Source organism: Ixodes scapularis, unplaced genomic scaffold (genome assembly GCF_016920785.2).
Source record: "Ixodes scapularis isolate PalLabHiFi unplaced genomic scaffold, ASM1692078v2 ptg000323l_1__unscaffolded, whole genome shotgun sequence".
In the NCBI taxonomy this organism is placed as follows: domain Eukaryota; kingdom Metazoa; phylum Arthropoda; class Arachnida; order Ixodida; family Ixodidae; genus Ixodes; species Ixodes scapularis.
The window spans coordinates 807,492-820,477 of record NW_024609965.1 but is presented as its reverse complement, the minus strand read 5'-3'; the positions used below and the strand labels follow the sequence as shown (position 1 = coordinate 820,477).

The 12,986-nt window shown below is 44.3% G+C and overlaps 1 pseudogene; it reads right to left on the bottom strand.

The window, feature by feature from the left end:
- Positions 1–6,277: 6,277 nt before the first annotated feature.
- LOC115329316 lies at positions 6,278–8,065 on the bottom strand (annotated as a pseudogene).
- Between the last annotated feature and the right edge of the window lie 4,921 nt (positions 8,066–12,986).

Below are 12,986 nucleotides of genomic sequence, written 5' to 3'. Positions count from 1 at the left end.
GATTATTAACGTTAGAGAGAGATTCCAAGTAGTATTTAGTAGAAAAATAGTTCAAGTCCCCTCAAAGTGGGGTGTCGTTTGTAAGTTGTGTGCATGGTGCCTTTCTTATGCTCCATCTCGGAAATCAAATTTGGGGGTTTTACGTGCCAAACCTACCACGGTCATCTGGCACGCCCCAGCGGAGGACTGAGGATTAATTTCGACCATTTGGGGATCTTTTGACGTGCAACCGAAAGCTCGGTTACACGGCGCCTTCTCCGCAATAAGCCTCCGTCATACTGCGGGCACCTCGGTCGGGATTCGAACCCGCCACCATCTCGGAAATGTTTACAGTGAACCCAAAGGCAAAGGTACGTTAGCCTAGCTAAGCAGATGCTTCGGTTTGAACGAGAACTCCTGAATAGGATGCACATTCAAAATCAAGGTTCTCGGGCTGATGTTTTTCTTTGAATTGCATATGATTGTGAGATAATTCAAAGTTCTTCTCTCGTGTCTGTTTGGCAGCACTACACAATCTTGACACGTTACCTTCACAACCTCTGTACTTCGCTGGGTTAGGCAGGTTTCGGGACGCTAATGCAAAACCGCAACATGAAGATGTGTGGGACTCCCCGCAGAAATCACTGCAGTGCATTCCGAGACGAGGGTTACCGGCCGCCCGTTCACATACTAGTGGGAGCATCCTAACGGTGGACATTGAGCGGGTGTTAAATCGCCGCTTCCGGCGAACAGACTCAAGCTGAATGACGGATTTGTCTTTCAATGGCTCGCATGCGTACCATAATCTAAAACAAAAGGGTAGAACCGTAGTTTATAAGACTGCTAACAGGAACATCACAGAGCACGCTGAGTATAGAGCCACTCATCCGTTGCCCGCTCTCTGCGTTTGGGCGACGCCATTTTGTCACAGAGCGCCCGATCTGGCGATTGTTACAATGCAAAGAAACAGCGGCAGACCAAAACCATTTCGGCGAAGCTTCCTGAGGGAGGAGGCTTCGGTAACTGCCGTTTCGAAGGACGGGAATATTTCTCGACGATTTCAAATTATATTTAGGATACCTCGAAATCATTCGTTCAAGAACCTATACGGCTGGAGGTATTGGTAATCTCAATTTTATTTTATTTAGTGACCTTAGAGCACACTTGAACGATGCATTCAAACTGTATAAGAAGGCATACATTCAATTATCAAAACGACTCGAGCGCAAAAGGTCGTTTTCACGCGAACAAGTGACACGTACTGGGCCTATAAAAAAGACATATTCTTAGCGCACTTACCTGCTAACAAGAAATGGTAGATAATCACGGCAGATATAATGAAAAAGAGGAGACAGAAAATAGCTGCAATAGTCTTATTTTTGTTTCTAGAAGAAAGGAAAGTATGTTGTATTACCAGCTGACAATTCTAGAGATTCTAATTTCAAACGAAATATAATCACTGCATCACTTAGCACAGTGGTAAACCTTTCACTATAGCCTGAACTTTAACACTCTGTCATCTCCTTTAAGCTAATGTGTTTTTATGTAATAGTGCGTCGCTGGCACATCGTTTTGCAAGTTCTTATGCAAAAATTTTTATCTGGCTTTTCGAACAAATAACTAATATATATTAATGAATATTTGAACATCATGTTACCCCTTGCACCAAATTTATACTGCTTGTAGGCATGCCGGAACAAGCCATGGTCATGATTGCGAGCACTATAGAAAATCATATTTTGGCTGCAACCCCCTCGCACGAAAATTTAAAATACTGTGTAATGACATTTCACAAAACTGAAAAAAACGAGTTGGCAATAATGTGGTAAATTCTAATCAAATTCTTTTTGCCCTTAGACACATAAAAATAAAAGAAGCTTGAAAACGACTTACTTTAACATTGTTTAATAGTAGATTGTGGAATTCAGTTTAGTTGAATACGAAGGAGCGAACTTTTTCAATAAAAAGTTATTACAAAAAAAAACGTTTTCCTAACGGCAGAAATGAAGCGAAGCAGTGTTCGTGTCGTGATAAATAAAGATTACGGCAGGCATTTGAGTTGACAAAAGAAGAAATTTTGGGAAGTTATGATATAGCTCTCGTTCCCTGGGTTGTCCAACAAGGAAAACCTATAGCTCACAAATTAATTTCTTTTCTTTTAACTTAAAACGCTTAACTAGGATCTTACTCCCAAACGTTTTCGTTTTGTTCCTAGCTCTTAATGAATGCTAATGCTTCCTTTGATATTTTTTCAAAAGCGAACTACCGCTTAATTGCACTTTTGCGGCAAACAAAAACGTAGTAATATTAAAAGCCAATTTCAGTGATTTATTGAAAATGAATTACAAAATAAGCCAGTTAGTCACGTACTTCGTCCTGGATCCTCACTCTTAGGTTTTGTGATTATATCCGCAACTATCGGAGAACGTTTTGACTGCAAGGGCGTTCAGGCATATTTAGTATCGGTGCGTTGTCGGTGGTGAGTTGCTTTATTATGATGAGTGTTTAGACATTCACTTCGGATGTTATTTACAGCTCTGAATACAGGTATGTTTTTTCTAGTAGTGGTTTATGAGATGAAAAACTCGATCAAGAACATCTCCCAAATAAGCGGAGTTACAGCTAATTTTAAAATAGTATCAATTCGCATTCTAAAATGCAAGGTACTAGATGCATAAGCGTGTAGTGATTGCGTTTGGCCGTGTTAGCTCCCGATTGGGCGACGGAGAATATTTTATTTAAAACAAAAACGACAGTGATATTTATATATATCTGTGTGTGTGTGTTATGCAAAAAAAAAAAAAAAGATTTTAACTCAGCCCCTAATCAAAATATGGTTTCCGTTCTATTCCCATTTGTGCATTTGTGTTACGAGACCTATAGGCCAATTCAATTTCAGCGCTCTATTTGGCGGTGAATTTAGTGTGACACGACACGACGTCGCGAGACCTATAAGAAACCAAGTTAATTTTTTTATAAATTTAGCGAAACAAATTTGCCTCACGTGACTGACTTCCGTACCAGGTAGCGTTTCTTAATACATTTAATAAAGTAGAAAGTTGGGCTAGTTGGTTTTGGTTATACATAATGACAAATACACAGCGCAAAGGGACAAAAAGGGAAGAGACACACCGGATAGAACAGAGCGCAGTGTATTTGTCATTATGTATAACTTAATACATTTAACGGCGAAGTTCATAAACATCTTTTTTTTTTCAGAATGGTAGACTTTTGAATGCTTTATAAAAAAAAGTTTAAACAATCGGACCACATATCATGGCACAGGTTACACGTGCGAATTTATGGTGACCAAAATATTCTTCTTTCTCTTTTTTTTTCTATTAAAATATCTAGTTGCGAGTCAGCGCTCTGTTCTATCCGGTGTGTCTCTTCCCTTTTTGTCCTTTTGCGCTGTGTATTTGTCATTATGTATAACTTAATAGATTTAACGGCGAAGTTCATAAACATCTTTTTTTTTTTTTTTCAGAATGGTAGACTTTTGAATGCTTTATAAAAAAAGTTTAAACAATCGGTCCATAAGTGCGGCATTTTACACATCATAGGGTTTCGATGATAAATTTCGCAGTCAATTTATTTTCTTATCAACAAATCTTAATTCTATAATAACAACTGAAAGCTAAGTAAAGTGTTTTTTTTAAGACACCATTAGAGGTGAATTTTATTCTAGCTTATTCATCGGAGTGAGTCCGACATCTTTCATTAGGTGTAATGCAAAGAAATATTGAAATTGCATAGAACCAAAGAAGTTCTGCAGTACGTGTTAACTGAGTGCACAAGGCACGGAGCGGGAGTCCCAATTTTAAAACTGCTCCTCAGTAAATACAATTGCGGCATTAGCTGCTAAGGACACACAAAAGCCTATCAGAAAGAAAGAGTTGGGAAAATAATTAGCCACACGCCCCATGCTTCTTAAGCTCTCTGCGCACATAGTAACCAAGATAAACCCTGCAATATCTGAGAGACCGCAGAGTGGGATAAAATAGGAATGGGAGCAAGAAAACTATCTTAATGAGTAAGTTGCTTTATCATTAAAAAACGCATGTCAACTTAAAGTTAAGTTCAGATAGGTGTTCTGTTACTCACCCTGAAGACACAGGTTCTCTGAAAACAAATGGATAAACAAGCAACCGTGAAAACGTGGTCTATGCAGTACGATAGATATTATCGTTTTATGTGCAAAACAAGTAAGAGTACGAAACAACCTTGGCGGTTGTCATTTCCTGGACACGAAGCACGTGATTTGATGCGGGACCTTGCCTTAAGCTCACGCGACATAATATCCTCTATCCAAGCTAAACTGAGCTCACGCCAAATGCTCACATATCCTTAGTCTGTACTACATGCTGTGCTCACAATGATGTTGACGGATTAAAATAATTATCGCGATTGCTTTTCGATTGCAGACACTTGAATGTCGTCTAATATGCTTCTTCACCCAAACTGAACCTTGCAATTTTGAAACAACTATTTAGCGTTGCTCTTGGCGGTTCCTTCAGAAAAGCTCGGATCATTTGAATCCTTCCGAATCAAAAACGGAAGTCGGAAACTTATCGAAAAACGTAGAGACTTCAAGGTGTAAGGCAACGATAAACTGTTTGACCTTCCACCATATTTACTAGGACGAAGACAAAACAAGTGTGACATTATTTGTGTTTAGTTTACGATTAGTTCAACGGGTTCTGCCGTACGACCCATCACATCCGTGTTCATTTTCTCGGAAGGCTACTTGCTTTGCATATGACATCTTGAGATAACACCTGCCAGAAGCATTCTGGTGTAATGGTCTATCGTAACTGACAGAGTGAAAAAGGCTGGGAGGCATTTCAGTGCTCCCAACTGTATCATGAGCTGGAGGCGGGGCAATTCAAAGTTCATTGGGCCAAAAGCAGTCTTGTACACGTTACTCGAAAAAAGTAATCGATTACAATTACAACTACTCTTGGTTTAAAAGTATTCAATTAGATTACTAAATTACTTCCCAGAAAAAATTAATTGGGCATTACCTGAAAAAGTAATCGTTACTTTTCCGATTACTTTTTCGTTATTCTTCCGAGTGCTCACGAAGCCTCGCACCATGAGCACTCGGAACAATGAGAAACGGAATAAAAATCGCCTACTTTGAGGCACATCATAATAAGACAAAGGCACGTGTATATTAGGGAGACGTTTATTTCTTTTTAAATTCAACAGACACTTCTTATGTCTTGTTTAATTTCAGCAGAAGCTGGCGCTCGAAGTTGCAGTCGCTCATTTTCCCGCGTTTTCGGGTCAGGATGTCCGCTGGTACGCTAAACACCCTCTCCACAGGCGCACTAGATGGCACGGCAGTGTTAAACCTAATGAACACTTTCTGTAGGCAGGGGTAATCCTTCAGCATTTCCGTCGAACTGTCCGGAGAGCTGAGATAGCGTGAGACTTCCCATTGTCCCGTGTCAATCTTGGCGCCGAAAAAGCGAAAAAATCGCCAACAGGGGAACCTCCGCAGTCAGCGGGAGGTTCCTGTCCGCCGGTGGGCGATCCTCCGTAGCATGGGCGCTTCAGCTCGTCCGTTAGCAGCTGGGCTAGCTCCTGCCGCTTGGCTTCGCCAAGAGCCCAGCCGACTTTAAACCGGGGGAGCGCAATGGCTGCTAGCAACAGCTCCCGGTCGTTGATCAGGGAACCAAACCTGTAAATAGAAAGTATCGCATCTGATAGGTTAACACAGTTCCGTCCCGCAAAAAGTGGAAGTAGATTATGCTTCTTCAGAAACTTACCGGTTCTGGATTCCATCAAGCATAGCATTCACAAGCGGCGCGGAGAAAGCTAGGCCCGCCTGGAAAAGATGGTTGAGCCGCTGCTGGAGTACCGTGATCGTTGGCAGCAGGTACCCCATGAACATGTGTTCTTCTCTTTGAACCACGTCAATCGCACAGGCGAGGGGCTTCATGACCTGCAAATGCAATAGAGGGGAAGGTTAACAGTACGGATGTTTTGTTTACGGTATTGATACGCAGATCCCTCGTCATAAATTCAACCTCCTTTTGTGAAACGTAGAAATAACAGATATGGCACTCTCACCTTACAGTACTCTTCTATGAAGAGTAGGTCGCGTGGACGCTGGAAGGGAGGAACTTGTAAGGTCCTGCATAACCCATCGAAGTCTTTGCCCTCAGCATCCAACTTGTGCACGCACTCTAGCGCATCGTAGAGAGAGTTCCACCGCGTTGCTACGGGCCTTATTAATGCCTTCCCACAGAAGCGTCGGATGGTCTCGGCAGCAACCGCCGACGGTCCCTGCTTATTCCACAAGGCGCGGCATGTCCGCAAAACGGAGCGAAAAGGTCTCGAGAAGATTTCGTGACGCTCCGCTGCTCCAGTGTCGGTCGTAGCCACCAAATTTAGGGTGTGCGCAGCAGATCTATGGTGAGGGGGGAGTCGGGCCTCTCCTTGGTTAACGTTTTCAAGCAGGGGTGCTACCTCCACGAACTCCAGGCCTTCATCGTCCTGCACCGAGGGCTCTAGCTCATCAGGCTGAACAGGCTCACCAAACACCCTGTGTTATAAATGAATAAAATAATAGTTACCAAAAAGAACAACCTGCGTTTACTTTTTGAACGTTTGAACCACGACAACAAGCGGATACACTTTGCTGGTGGAATTTGAACGCTATATTGAATTCACAAAGTGGGTCTGCTTGTTGTCATGATCAGGTATATGCGTGGAATTGTTCTGATGTGCTAAGCAAGCGCTTTTTCAATTCTGTCAGTAATTTTGATCAAGAAATAACAGGCCGCTATTACTGTATGCGGCAAATATTACCTGAAGGCTTTTACAAAATGGGATCCATTGTCGGTCACGACCTTGGTGACTTTTCCTTGAAGGCCGTACTCCTTGAAAACCTCCAGAAGAAGGTCCGCAATCTTGTCGTCGGTGACGCTGCCCGTCATTCTTTGGCAGATCAGTGCTGCAGAGTTCCTCTTCAGGGAAGCCCGCTCGAGCCAAGAAACTGTCGCTGCCAGATAGCACCTGCGAAAAAAAAAATATTTTGTATAAACTGTACTGCGAAAACAAGAACCCGCCAGCTTAATCGCCAGTAGACAATACTGGTATTGTCTGAACATTAAGGTTATATTATGTCTCTTAAACTAGTTAAGTATTTTATCAGTATCAGCGCTTTTATATCACCGAATTTAATAAAAAAAAAGAAGTTTTCTTGACAACTCATCTTCTTGGGTTGTTTTTATTTAAGTGAGAATAATTGAATTGAATTGAATTTATTTCAGCCGCACTGTGCCGAGGACGCCGGACAAAAAGCTTCAATGAGGAGACTTATATTTAAATACAGAGACCAGCAAATACAAACCCACGCATATAGCTTTGAAACGAACATTCTGGATATGCGACAAGAACGTACAAGGAATACGGGATGTTATCTTAAAGAGGCTTACCGTCGGAACGATGTCCAGCAGTCGGCGGTCACAGTGACGTAAGGAACCTCGTCGAAAGTTTTCCGCAGGCTTGTCTTCATCTCTTCGTATCTCTCGTCGATTCTCGCCATCAGCATTCTCTGTGTTGGTACCGTGTTTTAAGGGCCAAGGTATCCACAAGTTTAACGAAACTGGGAGCCTCGACAACAGAGAAAGGTTGCATGAATCTACAACAAAATTCACAATCAGGCTGTCCAGCTGCTTTTGAGGCGCCCGCCCGCTTGCAAAGTTGAGGGTAAGTTGTTTCGGCGTGGACGTCGAAGCAGCTTCAGACAGCTTCCGTTTCCGCGAAGAGTTCCCAAAGTCAGCCAGATTCCCGGGGTGTTGACTCTAAAAGAACGATTCTGATTAGTACATAAATTAAAAAAAAAAAATAAACACGCATACTGCGGACATGCACGGCTAATAAAACGTACCTTTACGTGCTTCCGCAGGTTCGAGTTCGTCACCATGGAAAAAGACAGGAGCTTTTTTTTAGGCTTACAAAGTAAACACTGAAATGTGAGGTTGCCATCACCTCGCTTTTCCTTCAGCACAAACAAGCTTGCCAGCTGCGGCCACGGAGACACGGCGTCACCGACCTCCCTAGCATGAGCCATCTCTGTATAAAACACGACTAAAACATCGTGTTTTATAGCCGTGAAATTTCTAAGTTTCGAGCTATTCACCCGGGAACGCCTTCATCCCTCCTTGGTTGTAACAGAAGCGGTGAACTACTCATAATCTCGATCCACCCTTTCCGGATTCCCGTATTCAGGCTTTTTGGGTGTAATAATGCATGGGCGTGGTAGAGCGAGCTCGAATATATCTTAAAGTGCGTGCTAAGGACGCTAGATCCTGTTAGTTTCCCACTGAGCTACGGTGACCTATATTCAGCTCCGGAGATATCACTTTTGCGCTCTTTGTGGCTTATTGCTCTAAGTTAGTGCAAAGAAGCTTCTTCCGTTTTCTTCCGTCTGGCGCCTTTTCTTTCCTGGAGTTTCCCACTAAGATAATGATCCGACAGCGGCTGTCACTTCTGCCGAAGGATATGAATTCTTAGAGCTCACATTTATAGTCACACCTTAGCATTTACATTACGTGGCTTTGGTTATCTTGGAGGCAGAAACGTGTAGAGGTGGTTTGACCACGATTTAGAGTTCTTTTTTTTAATATATAAGATGGGTGGACTGTATTAAAGAGTTAATGGAGACAAACATTCTACATTAACCATCGAACTTCGCACTGAAAGGCTTTTGTCGAGAATCCGAACCTGACAGCCCAAGTCGAAATCCAAGTTCCAAAAAACCACTCTGCGAACTGTCCTGACAAAGAGCGTGACCTCCTTTCGTAGAGCTCGACAACAATGCCTTTATTCTCTCTGATTCCAAAAGCTTAGCAGCTGATAAAGTGGAGACGTCTCGTGTTTGGTGACTAGGTTGGCAGAGGGGGGGGGGGGGGTTAGGAAAAAAGTAATGGTTACCAGTAATTCCATTATTTTCAAAAGTAATCAAATTACTCTTGTGATTACTACAAAACAAAAGTAATCAAATGAATACAAAATTACTTCAAAAAGTAATCAATTACAAGTAGTTTGATTACTTGTAATGAGTACCGTACAAGTCTGGAAAGGCTCCTTGAAATGAACTGCAAATCTCACGCTAAATGCCGATTCTGTACGAGTTTAGACGCATGCTAAGTGTGGAAGTGAAATTTTATTTTAGAGCGCAGCTCTTAAGCGCCCCTTTCCGGGTTGAGCGGCATCGCCTTCGGCGTCGGCGTCGCTGTGACCGAGCTATATTTACCGAGAAAACTGACGTCACGTGACCTCAACACCCATTCGATTCCCCGCTAAATTTAGAGGGAAAATGACGTCACAGAAAGTGGTTTCACATCACCTATGCACAAATTCAGTTTCTGCGCTAGATTTAGCGGAAGAATGTACGTCAGGTGAACTCCAACAGGAGTTCCGTTCCCCTCTCAATTTAGAAGAAAAATCGACGTCACTTTGCCTCACACTAATTCAGTTTCCCCGCTAAATTTAGGGGTGAAATTTCCGTCGCATATCTTGGTCTCAGATCACCTATGAACAAATACAGCACCTCCGCCAGATTTAGCGGAAGCATTGACGTCATCTACGGAGGATAAGGAGGGGAAGGTACGGAGCAGAAGGAGGAAAGGAGGACGGGGAGGATGGAAGAGGAGCAGGAGGAGGAGAGAAGAGGAGGAACAGAAAAGTAGGAGAAGGAAGAGGAGGTGGAGGAGGGGAGGGGGAGCTACGGAGGAGGAGACGGAGCGACTAAGGGGTGGTCTATGACCAGAGGAGGAGGAGAGGAGGATGGGAGAAGGAGAGGAGGAGAGGGTACGAAGAAGGGGCATACTCCCCCTCCGTACACCCGCCCCCCCCCCCCCCTCCTTTTCAAGAGCTACACTCTAATTTCGCGTTATAGAAGTTTGTTAACGTGTTTATACTTTTTATCAGATTTTTTTTTTTTTTTATGATTGTTACTTGCTATATTCACTGTAATGAAAAAATCGACAGGGGGGCGGATCTCTCGCCTGATCCCTTGCCCGAGCAACACGTTGTAGCGTCCGGAGTGCCTCGGGCGTGCACGCACTGCTAAAGCTATGTAGAATGCCAGAAAGGCGTGCTGGAGGCCTGGCTTCCGGTACAGACGCCCCGCCGTTCTCATCTAATCGGTACCTTTAGCTGCTGTGAGATTATAGCCTCCTTTATACTGACAATGCCTGCCCATTTTCTGGCTGCCCAATGTCTTGGCGCCGTTGCACGTGCTTCACATAATCATCGCCAGGGGGGCCCTTCTCCATACAATAAAGAAGGTGATTGTTTGCTGCGCACTTCTACTACAGCACGGTACGTTATTCCAACACTTTCGGAACGGATGCTTTGTAGCGGGTGAGCAGCAAAATATGTAGTCTCCAAAATTTTATGAATGTAGTGGACGGTAGCAACAACCCAATACCAATAATCAACCAGTAAACACTCACATTGTCGCAATAGCTAACGCTGAAAATTCATTATATTGAGGCAAAGAGCAGGCGCAGGGCAGACGTTGTAAACCCGGCCGAAGAGTAGGGGCTACAAACGCTATGCAATCCCCTGAGCACTATGGAAGGTGTTTGCCCTTTCGGGGCTCACAATTCGTAAGGACGTCTGGTGCCTCTCATCAAGCACCCGTCAGAGAGAGAGAGAGCTGGTAGGTCTTCGAGTCAAGAAGTACCGAAAGAGGCCGTGCAAGGGTATAGGGCCGATCTAGGTTTGACGACAGGGATACCCGAAGCAGGCTGAGCTTGGAGTGAAGCCTCAATAGGATGCTCAGGCTTCATTCACGCGGACGTTAAGGAAGACTTCTCTTTACAGGCCCTCCTTAATGTCCGTCGCGGAAAGGTGCCTACTGCTTAATTTTGAGTAACAGAATTTTGGTACAATTTCGAAAGCAGTCTTTCCCCAAAATGAGATTCATTGTTCGCATGATGCCTGGCATTCCCTGGGGTTTCGGGAAATGAAAACCTCGGCACCTTCTTCTGCGAGTCTGCTTAAGACTAGAAAAAAAATGGTGGTCAAAAAAAATAAGAGAAGTTTACAAATCTCTGTAATGCGAAACTAGAGCGCGGCTCTTAAGGAGGAGGATGGGTAGGTTACGGAGAGGAGGGTATGCCAAAGTATTTGGTATGCCCCTCATCCTCCTACCCTCCCCCTCTTTACTCCTCCACCTCCTCTCCCCCACCCTCCTTGCCTCATATTTTCCTCCTGCCGCTGAATTTGTTCATGGGTGACGTGATACGAAGTCGGGATGACATTTTCCTCGCTAAATTTAGCGGGGACACCGAATTGGTGTTGAGGTCACGTTACGTCACTTTCCCCCTAAATTTAACGGGTTACGTTTCCCCGCTTAATTTAGTGGTAAAACTGTAGTTGCATAGCCTCAACACGAATTCCGTTTCCCAGCTAAATTTAAAGGAGAAAAATGTGGCGTCCCATATTGCAACGCGCGCTGTGTTACGACGACGCCGATGCCGCTCAACCCGGAAACAGGAGCCCAAGAGCTGCGCTCGAAAAGAAACACGTTAACTAATTAATTGCTACCCTTATCTACCGCTCAAAATTCCTGAAAGAGCACAAAACGAACGAGAGAGTTTTTATCATGTTGTTCACGTCGTTCACGTTCCCTGTCTTCTGTGGGGCAGCGACGCACCCGTGTGGAAATTGTTGGGACCCGCCATTGGGCAGGCATTATCAGTGCACCGTAAACCTGTAGTTAGATGAGTGAAGGGGTTTAATTTTTTCAGATGCTTTTCTGGAAAGTTGATGGCCGCACGCTTTGTGCGTTTGCCTCATCTTAACACACCAAATTGTCGCCATCGCACGTAGTTTGATATATGAAGCAAATACAAGCATCACGGTGTGCGCTAAATATACACGTTTCAATCTTATTTGTTACCATACCGGCGAATAGACGATGCTGACGCACTCGCCACGTTAAGATGGGATCAATTTGGTAAGTGTCTGTTTCGGAGTGCTTGCGCTTGTGTTCTTGTGTTACGTAGTTCTTGTGTCGTTCTAATGCATTATCATTGGAACGCTCGTTTTCCCGAAAACCCGCCGGTCTCAGTCCGTGTTTCAGTTTGTCAGCGCCATGCATGACGTCAAGAGGAGATTGAGGTGGTGAGGAGGTATTGTGTACACAAATTGAGAGCTGGGTCAATTTAGTTGCGCCTCCTTCACCGGTGCAAAAATTTCAGGGCAGTTTACTTCCGGTATGTGTATTGGGACGCGACCGGAAGTACACCGCCCTAGACTTTTTTGCACGTGTGCAGCAGGTACTGTGGCCCAATTTTTTTATTATTATCAAGCGAGCGTTGACCGCCGCGACGGCTAATGCCGTGCCGCGGAGGCGTGCGGTGATAAGAAAGAGAATAAGCGCGTGCGCGCAAAGCCCTTTTGGAGGGAGCGTCGTCTGCCAGGCTATTCCGTTGATTGCACATAGCCCCTGCTCCGTGGTAAGGGAGGGCAGGGCGCTTGCAATGTCGAAGTGCATCTCCGATACGTCCCTACTCTTGGAATGCGGTCGCAATCCTATTTACGGTAGCCTGTATAGCCCCGACCGTTGTTGCGATATCAGTTTGCGTCACGCCGCCCATTGACCTTCTCACAACACGTTCCCGTATTTCTATACGCACTCGAGGAGACATAAATACGTGCGCGCATCCGCTGGTTAAGGAAAGGTGTTACTACCCGTCTACATAGGCTAGATGACGAAAGCAACAACGCAGTTGATAATACAAAACACCAAGCAGAAACCCTGTCCATGCTCTCTTTTACTTCGTATTGTACCGCAGCCGACGCCAAGAGTTATCTTGGCCAGTCGATCACTAAAAGTGCGTCACGTGGGCGTCCCGTTGAGTACAACTGCACGGGGAAGCACGATGTCACTTTGCAGGGTGAAAGCACTGGATTGGTTTTGATGGCACGGAGGATTGTCTGTGGTATATAATTTAATGCATCGTTGCATTCAGTTT